General features: G+C 40.1%; 1 protein-coding gene and 1 long non-coding RNA gene across 14 annotated transcripts in view; one reads left to right on the top strand and one right to left on the bottom strand.

Annotated features, from left to right (window-relative positions):
* Positions 1-7,418, bottom strand: part of LOC115134253 (chromodomain-helicase-DNA-binding protein 2-like) — a 56,426-nt gene extending 49,008 nt beyond the window's left edge. For 4 of the 13 annotated variants that reach the window (XM_065022556.1, XM_065022559.1, XM_065022560.1 and 1 more), the window contains exons 1-2: positions 6,823-7,096; positions 3,874-4,134 (exon numbers count right to left, since the gene is read on the bottom strand). The gene's annotated coding sequence lies outside the window, so the exon portion shown is untranslated. Of the gene's footprint in view, positions 1-3,873; positions 4,922-6,762; positions 7,097-7,350 lie in introns of those variants that run through there. The other 9 variants (XM_029668039.2, XM_029668038.2, XM_065022564.1 and 6 more) reach the window with 8 other exon arrangements.
* A 1,759-nt stretch (positions 7,419-9,177) lies between these two features.
* Positions 9,178-13,355, top strand: LOC115134252 (uncharacterized). Its single transcript, XR_003864318.2, has 2 exons — positions 9,178-9,265; positions 10,714-13,355. It is a non-coding gene; the product is annotated as an uncharacterized LOC115134252 (long non-coding RNA).
* Positions 13,356-18,121: the final 4,766 nt, after the last annotated feature.

The raw sequence follows: 18,121 nt of genomic DNA, 5'->3' as shown, positions 1-18,121 counted from the left end.
AAAAAAGTGATAAGCAAATAGCCACCCTTTGCCTTGATGACAACTTTGCACACTCTTGGCATTCTTTCAAGCAGCTTCATGAGGTAGTCACCTGGAATAGATTTTAATTAACAGATGTGCCTTGTTAATTTGTGGAATTTCTTTCCTTCTTCATGCGTTTGAGCCACTTAATTGTGTTGTGGCAAGGTAGAGAAGATAACCCTATTTGGTAAAAGACCAAGTCCATATTATGGCAAGAACACCTCAAATAAGCAAACAAAAATTAAAGTCCATCATTACTTCAAGACATGAAGGTCAGTCAATCCGTAAAATGTCAAGAACTTTGAAAGTTTCTTCAAGTGCAGTCACAAAAACCATCAAGCGCTATGATGAAATTGGCTCTCACGAGGACCGCCACAGGAAAGGAAACCCAGAGTTACCTCTGCTGCAGAGGATAAGTTCATTAGAGTTACCAGCCTCAGAAATTGCAGCCCAATTAAATGCTTCACAGAGTTCAAGTAACAGACACATCAACTGTTCAGAGGAGACTACGTGAATCAGGCCTTCATGGTCAAATTGCTGCAAAGAAACCACTACTAAATGACACCAATAAGAAGAAGAGACTTGCTTGGACCAAGAAACACGAGCAATGGACATTAAACCGGTGGAAATCTGTCCTTAGGTCTGATGAGTCCAAATGTTCGATTTTTTGTTCCAACCACCGTGTCTTTGTAAGATGCAGAGTAGGTAAATGGATGATCTCTGCATGTGTGGTTCCCACCGTGAAGCATGGAGGAGGAGGTGTGATGGTGTCGGGGTGCTTTGCTGGTGACACGGTCAGTGATTTATTTAGAATTCAAGGCACACTTAACCAGCATGGCTACCACAGCATTCTGCAGCAATACGCCATCCCATCTGGTTTGTGCTTAGTGGGACTATCATTTGTTTTCAACAGGACAATGAGGCAGAGTGATGGATTGCTGCATCAGATGACCTTGCCTCCACAATCACCCGACCTCAACCCAATGGAGATGGTTTGGGATGAATTGGACCGCAGAGTGAAGGAAAAGCAGCCAACAAGTGCTCAGCATATGTGGGAACTCCTTCAAGGCTGATGGAAAAGCATTCCAGGTGAAGCTGCTTGAAAAGAATGCCAAGAGTGTGCAAAGCTGTCATCAAGGCAAAAGGTGTCTACTTTGAAGTATTTCAAATATAAAATATATTATTCTACAATGTAGAAAAGAGTAAAAATAAAGAAAACCCCTTGAATGAGCAGGTATGTCCAAACCTTTGACTGGTACTGTACTTCATCCAAAGTAACCCCACTATGTACCCTAGCAAATGTCTTCCCCAACAAGTCCGCTTTTTCTTTATCAGTTACAACCATTTTTCGACCCACAACCAAAACTGGAATTCGAGTGGACTTGCTTCTTCCACATAGACCATACATCCCCCAGCTCAGAACCCCTGTCTATTGTAGAGCAGAACTGTCTCCATGCATTTCTCTTGACATACTTAATGACTCTACATACTAAAACTCTCTTTCTTTGGAACTCAACCAGATCCTCATGAGTCATTCCTACGCAACACTCTGTAAGCCCTATTACTTTTTCAAGCACTCTTCAGTCCACCCACTTTACTCACTGGTACATATCAATTCACAGCACTCAAAATCAGAGGTCACAGAGGCAGCACATACATCACCCAGCCTCTCAAAAGACAACTGTCCAACAGACTTTAAGCAATGATCACCAAATGTTTCCCAGTCTGCTTTATGAAAGCCCCAACTTCTGAATGGTACTCTACCTGGAAGAGTAATATCACAGTTCATGGTACACGAAATCGGGAAATTATCACATCCAACAGTAGAATCATTGATTCCATTCCATTCACACATACAGTTGAAGTAGGACGTTTACATACACCTTAGCCAAATACAATTAAACTCAGTTTCACAAATCCTGACATTTAATCCTAGTAAAATTTCCCTGTCTTAGGTCAGTTAGGATCACCATGTTATTTTAAGAATCTGAAATGTCAGAATAATAGTAGAGAGTGATTTATTTCAGATTTTTATTTCTTTCATCACATTCCCAGTGGGTCAGAAGTTTACCTACACTCAATTAGTATTTGGTAGCATTGCCTTTAAATTATTAACTTGGGTCAAACATTTCGGGTAGCCTTCCACAAGTTTCCCACAATAAGTTGGGTGAATTTTGGCCCATTCCTCCTGACAGAGCTGGTGTAACTGAGTCAGGTTTGTAGGCCTCCTTGCTCGCATACGCATTTTCAGTTCTGCAAAAAAAAAATCTATAGGGTTGAGGTCAGGGCTTTGTGATGGCCACTCCAATACCTTGACTTTGTTGTCCTTAAGCCATTTTGCCACAACTTTGGAAGTATGCTTGGGGTCATTGTCCATTTGGAAGACCCATTTGCGACCAAGCTTTAACTTCCTGACTGATGTCTTGAGATGATGCTTCAATATATCCACATAATTTTCATTCCTCATGAAGCCATCTATTTTGTGAAGTGCACCAGTCCCTCCTGCAGCAAAGCACCCCCACAACATGATGCTGCCACACCTGTGCTTCACGGTTGGGATGATGTTCTTCGGCTTACAAGCCTCCCCATTTATCCTCCAAACATAACAACGGTCATTATGGCCAAACAGTTCTATTTTTGTTTCATCAGAAGTACGATCTTTGTCCCCATGTGCAGTTGCAAACAGTAGTCTGGCTTTTTATGGCGGTTTTGGAGCAGTGGCTTCTTCCTTGCTGAGTGGCCTTTCAGGTTATGTCGATATAGGACTCGTTTTACTGTGGATATAGACGCTTTTGTGCCTGTGTCCTCCAGCATCTTCACAAGCTCCTTTGCTGTTGTTTTGGGATTGATTTGCACTTTTCACACCAAAGTACGTTCATCTCTAGGAGACAGAACTCGTCTCCTTCCTGAGCGGTATGACGGCTGCGTGGTCCCATGGTGTTTGTACTTGCGTACTATTGTTTGTACAGATGAACGTGGTACCTTCAGGTGTTTGGAAATTGCTCCCAAGGATGAACCAGACTTGTGGAGGACTACAATTGTTTTCTGGGTCTTGGCTGATTTCTTTTGATTTTCCCATGATGTCAAGCAAAGAGGCAATGAGTTTGAAGGTAGGCCTTGAAATACATCCACAGGTACACCTCCAATTGACTCAAATGATGTCAATTAGCCTATCAGAAGCTTCTAAAGCCATGACATAATTTTCTGGAATTTTCTGTTTAAAGGCACAGTCAACTTACTGTATGTAAACTTCTGACCCACTGGAATTGTGATACAGTGAATTATAAGTGAAATAATCTGTCTGCAAACAATTGTTGGAAAAATTACTTGTGTCATGCACAAAGTAGATGTCCTAACCGACTTGCCAAAACTATAGTTTGTTTACAAGAAATTTGTGGAGTGGTTTAAAAACTAGTTTTAATGACTCCAACAGAAGTGCATGTAAACTTCCGACTTCAACTGTAGATGCAGAGTTAGAAGCCATCGCGAGGTCCAGGCAGGATGTAACCCCTCTAACATCAACTTTTGTACCACATCTGTCATTAAGATATACTAATGCTTGTTTCCATCATATCTTCCACAATATTAACATTAGTAACTACATGTGTGCTTTCCCATAAACTATTATGAGTATTAAAGTCACCACACCATATCTCTCTAGAGCCCAATTCTCTTGATATTTCATCAAACATCGCTACAGATAGTTGACGACAAGGGTTGTACAAATTGTGTAACTTAATATTTCTACCTGCACTGTAGATTTCCACCATCACACATTCAGTTATATTATAATATTGTAGCGACCCGCACAGTGTTATGTGTTAGGCTAGTAGGTGGTTGTGTTGTACGTACCAGTAACCAGTGTTCGCGGGGTCCGACATGCCAATCAACCTGCTTTTTGCCAATCACGGGAATGCCTGGAAGGTTCTGATGCCGGGCATCCTGGCGGTTGGTGGAGTGGCGTGGAGGGGGGTTGGGCAGGGGGATGGAGCATTGGAAGTTAGGACCAGGTTTAGCCTTTGTTCTCTCTTTGACGTCTAGGCTTCACAAGAGAAGGTCACGATTGGCTTGTGGGTTTCATTTATTTGGCGTGGGCTACGGCCAAACAGTAGCCTGTGTAAAGTTGGTTTAATAAACCGTCAATTCGTAAACTCAATCGTCTGTCTGGACAATTGTTCCTTTATGATCTAGTCAGGTCATTACAATATACAACACCTTCTCTTATGAACATAGCACAACCACCACCTTGTCCGAATTGATATATCACATCTGACTGAACAATTACCAGAAATAATAAAATCAAGATGTAGTCTAAGCCATGTTTCTAAAACACATCTCACTTCAGGTTTGATCTCTAAATCTATGACATATTTCTTAAACTCCTGACTGTTAGCAAAAAGGCTTCTGGCATTCCACTGAAGGATAAGAAAAACCATAATTCTACTTATCATACTGAGACATTCCATCATTAGTATTATTAGGAGTCAACATATCAATAATCATGGCGACAGTAACATCTGTTACTCCTAAAAAACTGTTGCTGCTTCCACAATGATCTTCCACTTGACAGTTATTCTGTCCACAAACGCAGTCAGGTTGATAACCTTTCCAATGAAGGCTATAAAGTATATCTGACTAACTATTAAGGTGTCCTTTGAAACGACACATTTGTGAGAGCAAGATTTCTGAGCAGGTCTCGTATCCATGTCTGGATCTGCACCTGGCATCCACCAAAGGCTGCACTGTGCCCCCCCGCACAGTTTATACACTGCTCAAAAAAATAAAGGGAACACTTAAACAACACAATGTAACTCCAAGTCAATCACACTTCTGTGAAATCAAACTGTCCACTTAGGAAGCAACACTGATTGACAATAAATGTCACATGCTGTTGTGCAAATGGAATAGACAACAGGTGGAAATTATAGGCATTTAGCAAGACACCCCCAATAAAGGAGTGGTTCTGCAGGTGGGGACCACAGACCGCTTCTCAGTTCCTATGCTTCCTGGCTGATGTTTTGGTCACTTTTGAATGCTGGCGGTGCTTTCACTCTAGTGGTAGCATGAGACGGAGTCTACAACCCACACAAGTAGCTCAGGTAGTGCAGCACATCCAGGAAGGCAGATCAATGCGAGATGTGGCAAGAAGGTTTGCTGTGTCTGTCAGTGTAGTGTCCAGAGCATGGAGGCGCTACCAGGAGACAGGCCAGTACATCAGGAGACATGGGGGAGGCCGTAGGAGGGCAACAACCCAGCAGCAGGACCACTACCTCCGCCTTTGTGCAAGGAGGAGCAGGAGGAGCACTGCCAGAGCCCTGCAAAATGACCTCCAGCAGGCCACAAATGTGCATGTGTCTGCTCAAACGGTCAGAAACAGACTCCATGAGGGTTGTATGAGGGCCCGGCGTCCACAGGTGGGGGTTGTGCTTACAGCCCAACACCGTGCAGGACGTTTGGCATTTACCAGAGAACACCAAGATTGGCAAATTCACCACTGGCGCCCTGTGATCTTCACAGATGAAAGCAGGTTCACACTGAGCACATGTGACAGACGTGACAGAGTCTGGAGACGCCGTGGAGAACGTTCTGCTGCCTGAAACATCCTCCAGCATGACCGGTTTGGCGGTGGGTCAGTCATGGTGTGGGGTGGCATTTCTTTGGGGGGCCGCACAGCCCTCCATGTGCTCGCCAGAGGTAGCCTGACTGCCATTAGGTACCGAGATGAGATCCTCAGACCCCTTGTGAGACCATATTCTGGTGCGGTTGGCCCTGGGTTCCTCCTAATGCAAGACAATGCTAGACCTCATGTGGCTGGAGTGTGTCAGCAGTTCCTGCAAGAGGAAGGCATTGATGCTATGGACTGGCCCACCCGTTCCCCAGACCTGAATCCAATTGAGCACATCTGGGACATCATGTATCGCTCCATCCACCAACGCCACGTTGCACCACAGACTGTCCAGGAGTTGAGATCCCTCAGGAGACCATCCACCACCTCATCAGGAGCATGCCCAGGCGTTGTAGGGAAGTCATACAGGCACGTGGAGGCCACACACACTACTGAGCCTCATTTTAACTTGTTTTAAGGACATTACATCAAAGTTGGATCAGCCTGTAGTGTGGTTTTCCACTTTCATTTTGAGTGTGACTCCAAATCCAGACCTCCATGGGTTGATAAATTTGATTTCCATTGATAATTTTTGTGTGATTTTGTTGTCAGCACATTCAACTATGTAAGGAAAATAGTATTTAATAAGAATATTTCATTCATTCAGATCTAGGATGTGTTATTTTAGTGTTCCCTTTCTTTTTTTGAGCAGTGTATAATCTATGGACATAGAAAGTGAAACCACAGAAATGACCCCCCCTCAGCATAGCCGAAGTTCCAGGGACATGACTTGTGATTTTCTTCCCTATGAGTTTTCATTTTCAGAATCTTCCCTTGCTGAACATGGTCAGCACATAATATTTTAACAGTCTACCATTACCAATAAATCGGGGTAATGTGACTTCCCCTATCTCTTTCTTAACGGCATTGGTTTGTCGAATAGGGTGTAAATGAGACCCCGTGGTCGCATCAAACATGATTACAACTTTCCATTAAGAGACATCATGTATTTTGTTTTTCGCTACCATTACCCTCTTCACGGACGCAACACTAGAACTGTCACGTGCCATTCTTTTTTATTTTACTTTTCACAACAGACCATCCCGGACCATGACTTTCATCATCCCCAACCATACCATCAGAACTATCATCCATGTCGACCACAGTCCAGCACAGCTGTCTCTAAAACCGCCTACCATATAGACCGATGGATTCTATTCCGCTTCCTTGTTTGAAGTCGAACCTCACGCGTCCAAATTTACAGAGGCTTTAAAATTACCCATGACATCACATGCCCTGCGTATCTTCAAAATGATTCAGTAAAAAAAACGTTTCCATTATTTGTCGCAATAAAGTTCGACAAAATAAAAATCAACCCGTTGAACAAATAAAAATGTTGTCGATATTTAGAAAGTTTCTCCTATATCTGCCGTTTTCATTACACATATCGCAAATGTTTTTTATTGCGACATTGCTTTTGTCGAATAAACCCGGGGTCAATGGACAATGGGCTGATACCCCATTTCATGGGTGCACAATCCATAGGTTAGGCTGTACAGTGCATATAAGTAGCCAATGCCCCCAATGCTATTCTGAATTCAAACACATCTACAGTACGATTTTAACTGATGTTTACATTTTTTTTTTCAAATTAACTTAGAATGTAATAGGAAAGTTGGCAACTTAGAACGTCTTTTGTTTGATTTCTATAACACTATTCCAACCTTGTTTAGCACTTTCGAGTCCAATTGTGGCATGATTCCACAATTTTTATCCGTTTGCATCAGTTTCAATTAGGAACTTTTATTTTGAAGGCGATCCGCTGATTCCACAATTATTGCTCACGCGTATGTTGTTCACGACACACACGTATGAACAGTGGTCTACACACACAGGGCTCTTCCGGCTGTAGATAATCCTCCTCCCTTTTCCCTGCACGCATTCCAAATGAAATCATGAAGGGATTGTAGGCTACTAGAAGCAACGGGCTTTGACAGCAGCTAGGAAAAACTGCGAGCAGCGACCATTCAGGAGATATTAATTCAGGAGATAATTGTTAGGTTATACAGATGGATAGGCTATTTACACCGTTTTAAGGAACCGGTTCGTTTGACGAGTGGATGCGCAATTTTAAACACTTCCTTGAAATGTCACAGAATGTCATCATCGCCAATCTTGAATCGCATATCTTCCTTGGCTTCGTGAAAGAAATTTAGAGAGAAAGAAACGACGATTATTTTCACAAGCAATTTACTCTTATTCTTTCAAGCAGGATGGTTTCATACAGTTTAATATTCACTTTGGTTATTGCTGCGGCATGGAAAGTTATAGGTGAACCACAAACTGTGTCTTCACCCGCAACGCAGTTAAATTCAACACCAACCCCCCATGGAGGGGATTTGTCAAATAATATCACAGATCATGCACAGACCGAATCAAGAATTTATTCAATATTACAATATCTTCCGACTCTTAAAAATATTGTCATTATTATCTGCGTGCTAACAGCTGTTCTCATCACGTGCTTGGTCATCAAAGTGATCAGGTAAGCTGATTTATGTTTACACCATACCAATAACTATAGCCAACTGAATTATCATAATTAAATAGTCCTTGTGTAATATGCTCTACTATTCTTATAAGACAACTAATTTGAGCATTCATAAAGATCCTCCTTATTGATAATGTCATGCAGCATGTAATAGGAAAGTTGGCAAGTGGGGAATGTGTTCTCTCTATTGCAGCAACTATCATATTGTGTCAGTAATTGCTGTTGGGAATATCTAAATGTTAAAATATCTCATGTTAAACACCACTACATTAGGCTACATCAGCAATGCCATAATCACTTCCCACACCAGGTGGGCAGTAGGCCTAGCTCCTAGAGTGTGAAATGTGTGTGGCAGGTGGGCAGTAGCTCCTAGAGTGTGAAATGTGTGTGGCAGGTGGGCAGTAGCTCCTAGAGTGTGAAATGTGTGTGGCAGGTGGGCAGTAGCTCCTAGAGTGTGAAATGTGTGTGGCAGGTGGGCAGTAGCTCCTAGAGTGTGAAATCTGTGTGGCAGGTGGGCAGTAGCTCCTAGAGTGTGAAATGTGTGTGGCAGGTGGGCAGTAGCTCCTAGAGTGTGAAATGTGTGTGGCAGGTGGGCAGTAGCTCCTAGAGTGTGAAATGTGTGTGGCAGGTGGGCAGTAGCTCCTAGAGTGTGAAATGTGTGTGGCAGGTGGGCAGTAGCTCCTAGAGTGTGAAATGTGTGTGGCAGGTGGGCAGTAGCTCCTAGAGTGTGCGTCTCTCCTTTATTTTCAAGTTTTCTACTCCGCTAGCCAGCACCTCACCTAAATAGGTGTGTGTTTCTTTTTCTTCTAGATTGGGCAGTAGGCCTTAACCACAACACACTGCATTAATCCTGTCCATATGGCAAAACAGCCATGTCAGGTTCTGCTTGGTTCAAGGTGAGAAACTACTCCACACCTCTTGTCTCATTATCACAACCCTTCTCTGGTTTGTCATAGATCTGGAAGGAGAATAAGGAAAACACGAAAGTATGACATAATCACTACACCAGCAGAGCGAGTAGAGATGGCTCCTTTGAATGAAGAGAATGAGGAAGAAGAGGACTCCACCCTCTTTGATGTCAAGTACAGGTAGGTAGGTTTGTTATGGGTCTACTCGTATCAGTTCCAGGCATCCTAATCCCAACGTGACCATGCTATCCAATCCCTGGACAGCAGGGCCTCTGATTCTTGAATAGATTAAAACCTAAACATCCCTTATCTATCATCAATGTTTAAAACTATTATATTTTCTTATATAGGTTGGAATTTGAGACAAAATATCCAAAGGAAGGTATCAGAGAGGAAGTAGGTCTACAATCTACTTTTGATATTTTGTCTCCAATTCTGCCCTGTATAAGAACCCACACCACATACATTTATTTCAGTGTAATTGATTAACTCATTAGATTAAAGTTATAGATCTGTTTTTGTCCCATCCATGAATGTGCAACTTCCTCAGAGGCATGTTCTGTTTGTAATGCAAAAAGGATGTGTACTTAGGCCCTTCTTCATACCATCTCAGTTTAAAAACATAAGGACAAAATTAAGAGCATACAGAAATGTGTTATATTGGCTTTTTTGTGTAATCTCCACTACTTTCATTGCCAGTGCTTAAGTGTAATTAAACATTTTACAAGGTTACAATAATTGTTTTCCCTTATATGTTTCATCATTAAAGGTTTTCTGTGCGGAACAGCCACACACGTTGCTTTTCGCCATAATTGCACATTTAGAACATGTTTGAACCTGGGATATTTAGATTTTAGACTGTCTGCTTAATAAATACTAAATTACGATGAACATGAAAGTGGGGAACTGTTTGAGCTCAAATGTATCTGTTCAATATCATCCATCTGACATGGTTTGGGAAGTTCTTAACGTTGACTAAACCTATGGTGTTATTTCAGGGTAACGTAATTACTAGCTATAAGCTAAGAAATAACATGCAACAATTGTAATTACATAGTAATAACACATTTTATGTCTGTTTCATTGTGATTCAATAATACAAGAACCACTATGTAATATTTAGTACCAGCTAGCCAAGAACCATGTTACCAAATTATTTGAAGTACTACAAAGTATCCACTGTTACTAAAATACCAGGGGAAATGGAAACAGTACTGTACAATAAAGTCACATGCTTTCATGTGTTGCAACATTTCAGGTGTTAACATTAGGGTTCTCCCTTCCGTCCTTTCAATTGTTCTTTGACACGGTCACAACTTCCTGTGATGAAGATATGGGCTCCTGTTTACCTGACATTCTATGCTTATAAGTCAAACTCTCCCATACCCAGTGGACAGTAGACTTACAAAAGCAAACAGCGGAGTGGTAAATCAATAGCTAGTATTTATAAACATTGTTTTTCTCCTGTAAGAAAGTTTATTTGAAACCTGGTAGCTTGTGTTGATTGAATAGGAAGCCAGGTCTGTCTGATTCTACACTATTCACAATTTAGCACCATTTCACACCAACCTATAAATGCACATTTCTATGTAGACTACTGTAATTATGTATTGTCATTTGTTTTTTAGGTGAATGCCAGCATTAAACAGAGGATGTTGGATTTGAATCCCACCATTTTCTCCAGTGGAAACACAACCCAAGGATATGTGGCCTAATGCAGTCTCCTGATGTCTTCAGTGTTTGGTAACTTTTGTCAAGTCAAGTTTCCGATCTCACCGATATTTGCAGAAAATGTTACCTCTGTGGTCTGGTATTCTAGAATGTATTCTGATTGTTAACATGTTGTATTTACAATCGTTTTGTACACATCAGACACTTCCAATGCAGAAGGTTCCTCTTCAGAGGGATGTTGCCAATAGATTGTGAATTGGGGCTAGCTCAGTAAATTTGAATCTTTAAGCAAAAAATAAAATCCATAGAGAACATTTGATGGCGTTTGCTGTCTGCAAGGCAATCCTTTTGCCGTCCTGTAATGCTTATGGTATATTATTCACTGTAATAATATAAGATACAATCCTCAGAATAATATTTTATATAAATACTTATTTACGTCTGTTGCAAAGATGATTTTAATTGTCTTATTATTCGTATTCCAAATATTACACTAACCACTCAAATGTGCATACACTGTATACTGTCTGAGGCTTTCTGTCCTCTGTCTCATAGTTTGTTTGGGTGCATATTTTTACTGTATGTGTTTGAGAGTCTCCCATTTTGCTGCTATCTCTAACCTGGGGTTGGATAAGGTTTCTAGTGCATATGTTTGGTCACAATGACAAACAAGTATATTGAAGAACAGGTCATAGAATATACTTTGTAGGATTTTGGAAATACATGTACGTTTCTCAAAGTTGCATTGTAAAATATCAATGTATATTTGAATATACAAACAGTATCTCATCTTTTTTTTTTACCATTATTACCTTGCCAGACATGTTCCCGAGACCGGGTCATTGGTGTGTTCTAGTGAATGTAATTACACATAACAGGCAAATCCTGGTATTGCTTACACAGGCTTATTAAAAATGGTAACCGTAACCCAGGACTTTCGTGGCATGTTCCACATTTACTCAGAACTTGTGGAATTAATTATTTGATTGGTTCCATGCCACAATGATTGGCTTTGTGACTAGACTGATGTGTGATAGATATTTATTTTAAGTGAAGGAATAATCATGGATAACTAACTACTCTTACAAAATGAATGCTTTTAAGCTGTTGATAGAAGAAATAGTGTGAGAAGAGGGGGTTATGACTGTTGTAATATAAATGTATGCAGATTACTTTCAAATGAAATTGGCACCTACCTCTTTCCTGTAATAATTGAGAAAGTTGAAACCCCAAACAACGTCCCAACTTTTAGACAGTTGCAGTATAATAAACTGACCAATGGACTGGCAAACTTTGTGTAAAGTGCATGGTTTTTCTATTTCAAAATAGAAGCAATTGAACAGCCAATGTGTATGTGCAGTGCCTTTTAATTGGACCATACATCAGTAAATGCAGTGCATGCTTTCACATTCAAAAGCTTTACATTAGCCTACCCCTACAATTAAAACACATTGTTGGACAAAAGTTACCCATCAACTCAGGTATTTCAAGGCACCTGTGACGTGTCGCTCTAAATAGTCTAATACACAAGGAATACTTTTGATTGAAACAAAAGTACATGTTTAACGAATCAGTTAATATGAAGAAATAACTCAAAGAATCATTCCATCCTTAGATAATGTGGTCTTTAGGTCCTCTGGAAATGTTGTGTAGTAATATAAAAAACGTGTTGAATCCCTAATGTCACCTTGTCTGTTTAACCAGTTGTTATCTGAGAGTACACTATCAACTAGAGTACATACAGGGGTTTCCAGGAAACTCAAATTAATTCCATTTGAACTATCTGATAAGTAACACCATTAGAGGAACTTAAAACGTTCTGTTCAATCTTCCTATGCCACATTGTCAGAGAGCACATTATGATTTTAAGCTGTTAACTTGTTTTCCATTTAGATTTGTATTTTTCAGCCTGCAGTTAAAATAAATTACTGTTGAAGATTGACAGTAAGATTCAAGTTTTCCATTGTATACAACTATAAAAAACTTGAGTCCAGTTTGGATTATTATTTTGTGTTTCAGTCAGAGGATTTTTATTTAGGATATTTTGAGTGTGATTTAGTTAATTCTGTAGTTTTCAATAATGTACAGGTAGTCTTGTTTCTTTGATTGTATTCTTGATTTCCTTTAGATGCATTGTTGCTAAAACATTTCCACCTTCCTCATTTCTCTCCTCTGCAATTGATTTCTTCTACAAAATCCTCTCTAAAAGGATAATAGTGTGAATGTTTCTGATCTTCAGTGCAGTGTTTGAATGTACAAGTCATTTATTTTGGGGTTTATGTCTCGTAACAATATTCATTTGAACTTTATTGAGAACATTTATTTGAAATGAATATTCTGGTTAAGGCAGCTTTTCCTCTGGTAAATGCAATCAAAGCTGTCATACTATATCTAGATCATTGCTAATTACCCTCATCCCAACTCGAAGCCAAAAATGCCTAAGTGAGAAAACCATTGTTTAATGCTTCTTTTGAAGAATATAGAAAGCATGTCTAGCTTGGTTTTTCTGTCACAAAAAATGTCATTGTAGAGTTAACTACCCACTGGCTGGCTCCATGTTTTTTTTTCTCCAAATAAAAGTACTCTCCCTCACCATCAACCATCCACCTCCTGTCTTGGTCTTGTTGAATAATTTTACTGAAGTGTGACATTTGCACTTGGTCAGTATTCATTTTTGCTAAGCCCTTGGCTTTTGGAGTTCCATATGAAGTCATGGTTGTATATCAGCAGTACTCTCCGGCCTTCTATTGGGACCCTATCACAATGTTCTACACCTTTCTGCAAACTTTTCTCCTTCCTGTAACATGCACACAGTTCCTTTGATACTACAGATGTACTTTCTATGCGCTTCCTGTTTCAATCACTGTAAAAGGCAAAAGGTAAATTACATTAGCCTATTTCAAGAAAGATTGAATTGTTTTAGTATGGTGTCCTTCTAAAACAAAAAGCACTTTGAGATCCAACACAATACTTTGCATAAAATAAATGTTAACAAAATGCTGAGGATATATAGCTCAGACAGGAAAAAGCTCAATATAGAATACCAAAGAATAATCATTAACACATTTTTACAGCAGGATATGTAAACATTTCTTCAGAATGTCCCATAAGCTGTGACCCCAAGGCCGTTTCAGGGGTAATTAGTTTAGTGGTATTGGTCACATACTGTTTCTATTTTTGCAAAACACAGACTTTCTTTTATGAAAAGATACGTTCATTACTCCGGAAGGCCCACTGACATCTAAAGTAAGACTACGTCTATTTTTAACTAGAAGTGTAATAAGAGCAACATGTAGTTCTACAGAAGCATCATGTCAAAACAACATTTTTCTACAGCCAGATCACGTGTGAGAGCACGAGGCTGCTTTTTGGACTTGAGTAAGCCACACGGAATATTTCTAATAGTTCTTGCTCTTCCATATATTTGATATAATATCATCCCATTCCTTTACTAGATTGTGTGTATTAGGTTGTGGAATTGTTAGATATTACCTGTTAGATACTGCTGCACTGTCGGATCAAAAGCATTTCGCTACACTCGCAATAACATCTGCTAACCATGTGTATGTGACCAATAACATTTGATTTGATTTCTAGTAACTTCTACAGTGTCTTCAGAAAGTATTCACACCCTTTGACCTTTTCCACCTTTCGTTGTGTTACAGCCTGAATTTAGAATGTATTACATTTAGATTTGTGTCACTGATCTACATACAATACCCCATAATTTCAAAGTGAAATTGTTTGAATATATACATTTTTTTTATAAATCTGAAATGTCTTGTCAATAAGTGTTCAACCCCTTTCTTATGGCAAGCCTAAATAACTCCAGGAGTAGAAATGTGCTTAACAAGTCAGATAATAAGTTGCATGGACTAACTCTGTGTGCAATAATGGAGTTTAACATCATCTCTGTACCATACACATACAGATAATTGTAAGGTCCCTCAATCGAGTAGTGAATTTCAAGCACAGATTCAATGACAAAGACCAGGGGAGGTTTTCCAATGCCTCACCAAGAAGGGCACGTATTGGTAGATAAAAACAAACATACTTTAAATATCCCTTTGAGCATGGTAAAGTTATAATTACACTTTGGATGGTGTATCAATACTCCCAGTCACTACAAAGATACAGGCACCCTTCCTAATTCAGTTGAGGGAGAGGAAGGAAACCACTCAGGGATTTTATCATGAGGCCAATGGTGATTTTAAACCTGGATGGATCAACAGCATTGTACTCTACAATACTAACCTAAATGACTGAATGAAAAGAAGGAAGCCTGTAGAGAATAAAAAATATTCCAAAACATGCATCCTGTTTGTAATAAGACACTAAAGTGAAGAAAAAAAATGCAAGGAAATGAACTTATGTCCTGAATCCAAGGCATTAGGTTTATGGCAAATCCACACTTCATATTTTCAAGCATGGTGGTGGCTGCATCATGTTATGGGTATGCTTGTCATCGGCAAGGACTAGGGAGTTGTTTTTAAATATAAATAGAGCCAAGCACAGGCAATGTCCTAGAGGAAACCCGGTTCAGTCTGCTTTCCAACAGACACTGGGAGACAAATCCACCTTTCAGCAGGACAGTAACCTAAAACGCAAGGCCAATTGTACACTGGAGTTACTTACCAAGACAGCATTACATTTTCCTAAGTGGCCTAGTTAAAGTTTACTTAAATTGACTTGAAAATCTATGACAAGACTTGAAAATGGCCATCTAGCAATGATCAACAACCAACTTCACAGAGCTTGAAGAATTAAAAAATAAAAATGGGCAAATATTGTACAATCCAGGTTTGCAAAGTGCTTAAAAATTTACCCAGAAAGTCTTTGCTGCCAAAGGTGATTCTAACATGTATTGACTCAGGAGGTTGAATACTTATCTAATCTTAAGTGTTTTTTTTCCCATAATATTCTTGGGGTGGAAATTGTGTAGATCGTTGAAGAAAAATAACAATTAAATTAATTTTAATCCCCCTTTTAACACAACAAAATGTGGAAAAAGTCAAGGAGTGTGAATACTTTCTGAAGGCACTGTATTAACAGAGGAATGTTCCCGCCATGGATCACTAGAGTATTGAACATCTTGCCAAACCTTTGAAACAACTTTTAGAATTAAATCACTTTCTTTAACACAGCTGCCTTGAGCTAGGGGTGCAGATAAACACATCTTCATTCTGCAGACTCCTAAATATTTACACACATTCCATCAAACAATTCTATGTCTTGCCTGCGTAACCAAGATGTTCACATTATTTGTTGATAACAAGTTGTCTGCCGACGATATCCCATTGATGGAGATCAGAGGAGGCTGGTGGGAGGAGTTATAGGAGGACATGCTTATTGTAATGGCTGGAATGGAATAAATGGAAATTATAAACAAATCAAACAATAGGAAACCACATGTTTGACTCTGTTCCACTGATTCTATTCCAGCCATTACAATGAGCATGTCCTCCTATAGCTCCTTGCACCAGCCTCCAGAAAGTATTCAGACGCCTTGACTTTTTCCACATTTTGTTGTTACAACCTTATTCTAAAATTGATAAAATTGTTTTTTATTATTATACATCTACGTAATACCCCATAATGACAAAGCAAAGCAAAAACAGGTTTTTAGAAATGTTTGCTCATTTATGTATATATATATATATATATAAGGGAAATGTCACATTTACATAAGTATTCAGCCCCTTTACTCAGAACTTTGTTGAAGCATCTTTGGAAGCAATTATAGCCTCAAGTCTTCTTGGGTATGACGCTACAAGCTTGGCACACCTGAATTTGGGGAGTTTCTCCCATTCTTCTCTGCAGATCCACTCAAGCTCTGTCAGGTTGGATGGGGAGCGTTGCTGTACAGCTATTTTCAGGTCTCTTCAGAGATGTTTGATCGGGTTCAAGTCCAGGCTCAGGCTGGGCCACTCAAGGACATTCCGAGACTTGTCCCGAAGCCACTCCTGCCTTGTCTTGGCTGTACGCTTAGGGTTGTTGTCCTGTTGGAAGGTTGAACCTTCGCCCCAGTCTGAGGTCCTGAGCAGGATTTCATCAAGGATTTTTGATACCACCATGCTTCACTGTTGGGATGGTGCCAGGTTTCCTCCAGATGTGACGCTAGGCATTCAGGCCAAAGAATTCAATCTTGGTTTCATCATACCAGAGAATGTTGTTTCTCATGGTCTGAGTGTCTTTCGGTGACTTTTGGCAAACTCCAAGCGGGATGTCATGTGCCTTTTACTGAGGAGTGGCTTCCATCTGGCCACTCTACCATAAAGGCCTAATTGGTGGAGTGCTGCAGAGATGGTTGTCCTTCTGGAAGTTTCTCCCATCTCCACAGAGGAACTCTAGAGCTCTGTCAGAGTGACCATCGGGTTCTTGGTCACCTCCCTGACCAAGGACCTTCCCCCTGATTGCTCAGTTTGCCCAGGTGGCCAACTCTAGGAAGAGTCTTGGTGGTTCAAAACTTCTTCCATTTAAGAATGATGGAGGCCACTGTGTTCTTGGGGACCTTCCATGCTGCAGAAATGTATTGGTACCCTTCCTCAGATCTGTTCCTCTACACAATCCTGTCTCGGAGTTCTACGGGCAATTCTTTTGACCACATGGCTTGGTTTTTGCTCTGACATGCACTGTCAACTGACAGGTGTGCCTTTCCAAATCATGTCCAATCAATGGAATTTACTACAGGTGGACTCCAAGTTGTATAAACATTTCAAGGATGATCAATGGTTCAATTTCGAGTCTCATAGCAAACAGTCTGCATACTTATGTAAATAAGGTATTTCTGTTTTTCTTATATATATTTGCAAAAAATTCTAAAGACCTGTTTTTGCTTTGTCATTATGGGGTATTGTGTGTAGATTGATGAGGACATGTTTTTCTTAAGACAAATAGTAAAACAACAAAACAAGCACAACCTTCTGAATATCTGCAAAGCATTAGCCAACATCAACACAAGGTCTTTTAACACACCTATACTTGGAAATGGTCTTAAGAGGCAAATTCCTAAGAAGAAATTGTCAAACCCACAGGGAACCATTGAAGATCAGGAGTTTGCTGTTGGCTGTTCCTGTGTAAACAGTAGTGTGTGAACAGCTGGGTGTGTTCCCTGTCTGACTGTTATCGCTTAAACATTTTGCATTCCAGTTGAGTGCCTCTATTCAACATTACTACAGTGCACTGGCTCAGACTAAGCAGTAGGTAAACTAATAATAGCCTGTCTGCCCTGGATGACTTGAGTCCCGTGGCTTTAAGAGCTCTGTAGATCATCTGTAGGACCATTTAATAAGCTGTGAAGCTGCTTAAACATCTTTTCCAACATTGGTGATTTAATCTCAGTGATTGCTGCATGCCGCTATTTCT

The sequence above is a fragment of the Oncorhynchus nerka genome, linkage group LG9a, assembly GCF_034236695.1.
Source record: "Oncorhynchus nerka isolate Pitt River linkage group LG9a, Oner_Uvic_2.0, whole genome shotgun sequence".
Lineage (NCBI taxonomy): Eukaryota > Metazoa > Chordata > Actinopteri > Salmoniformes > Salmonidae > Oncorhynchus > Oncorhynchus nerka.
The sequence above is the reverse complement of the archived record's forward strand: the minus strand, read 5'-3'. Positions and strand labels throughout refer to the sequence as shown.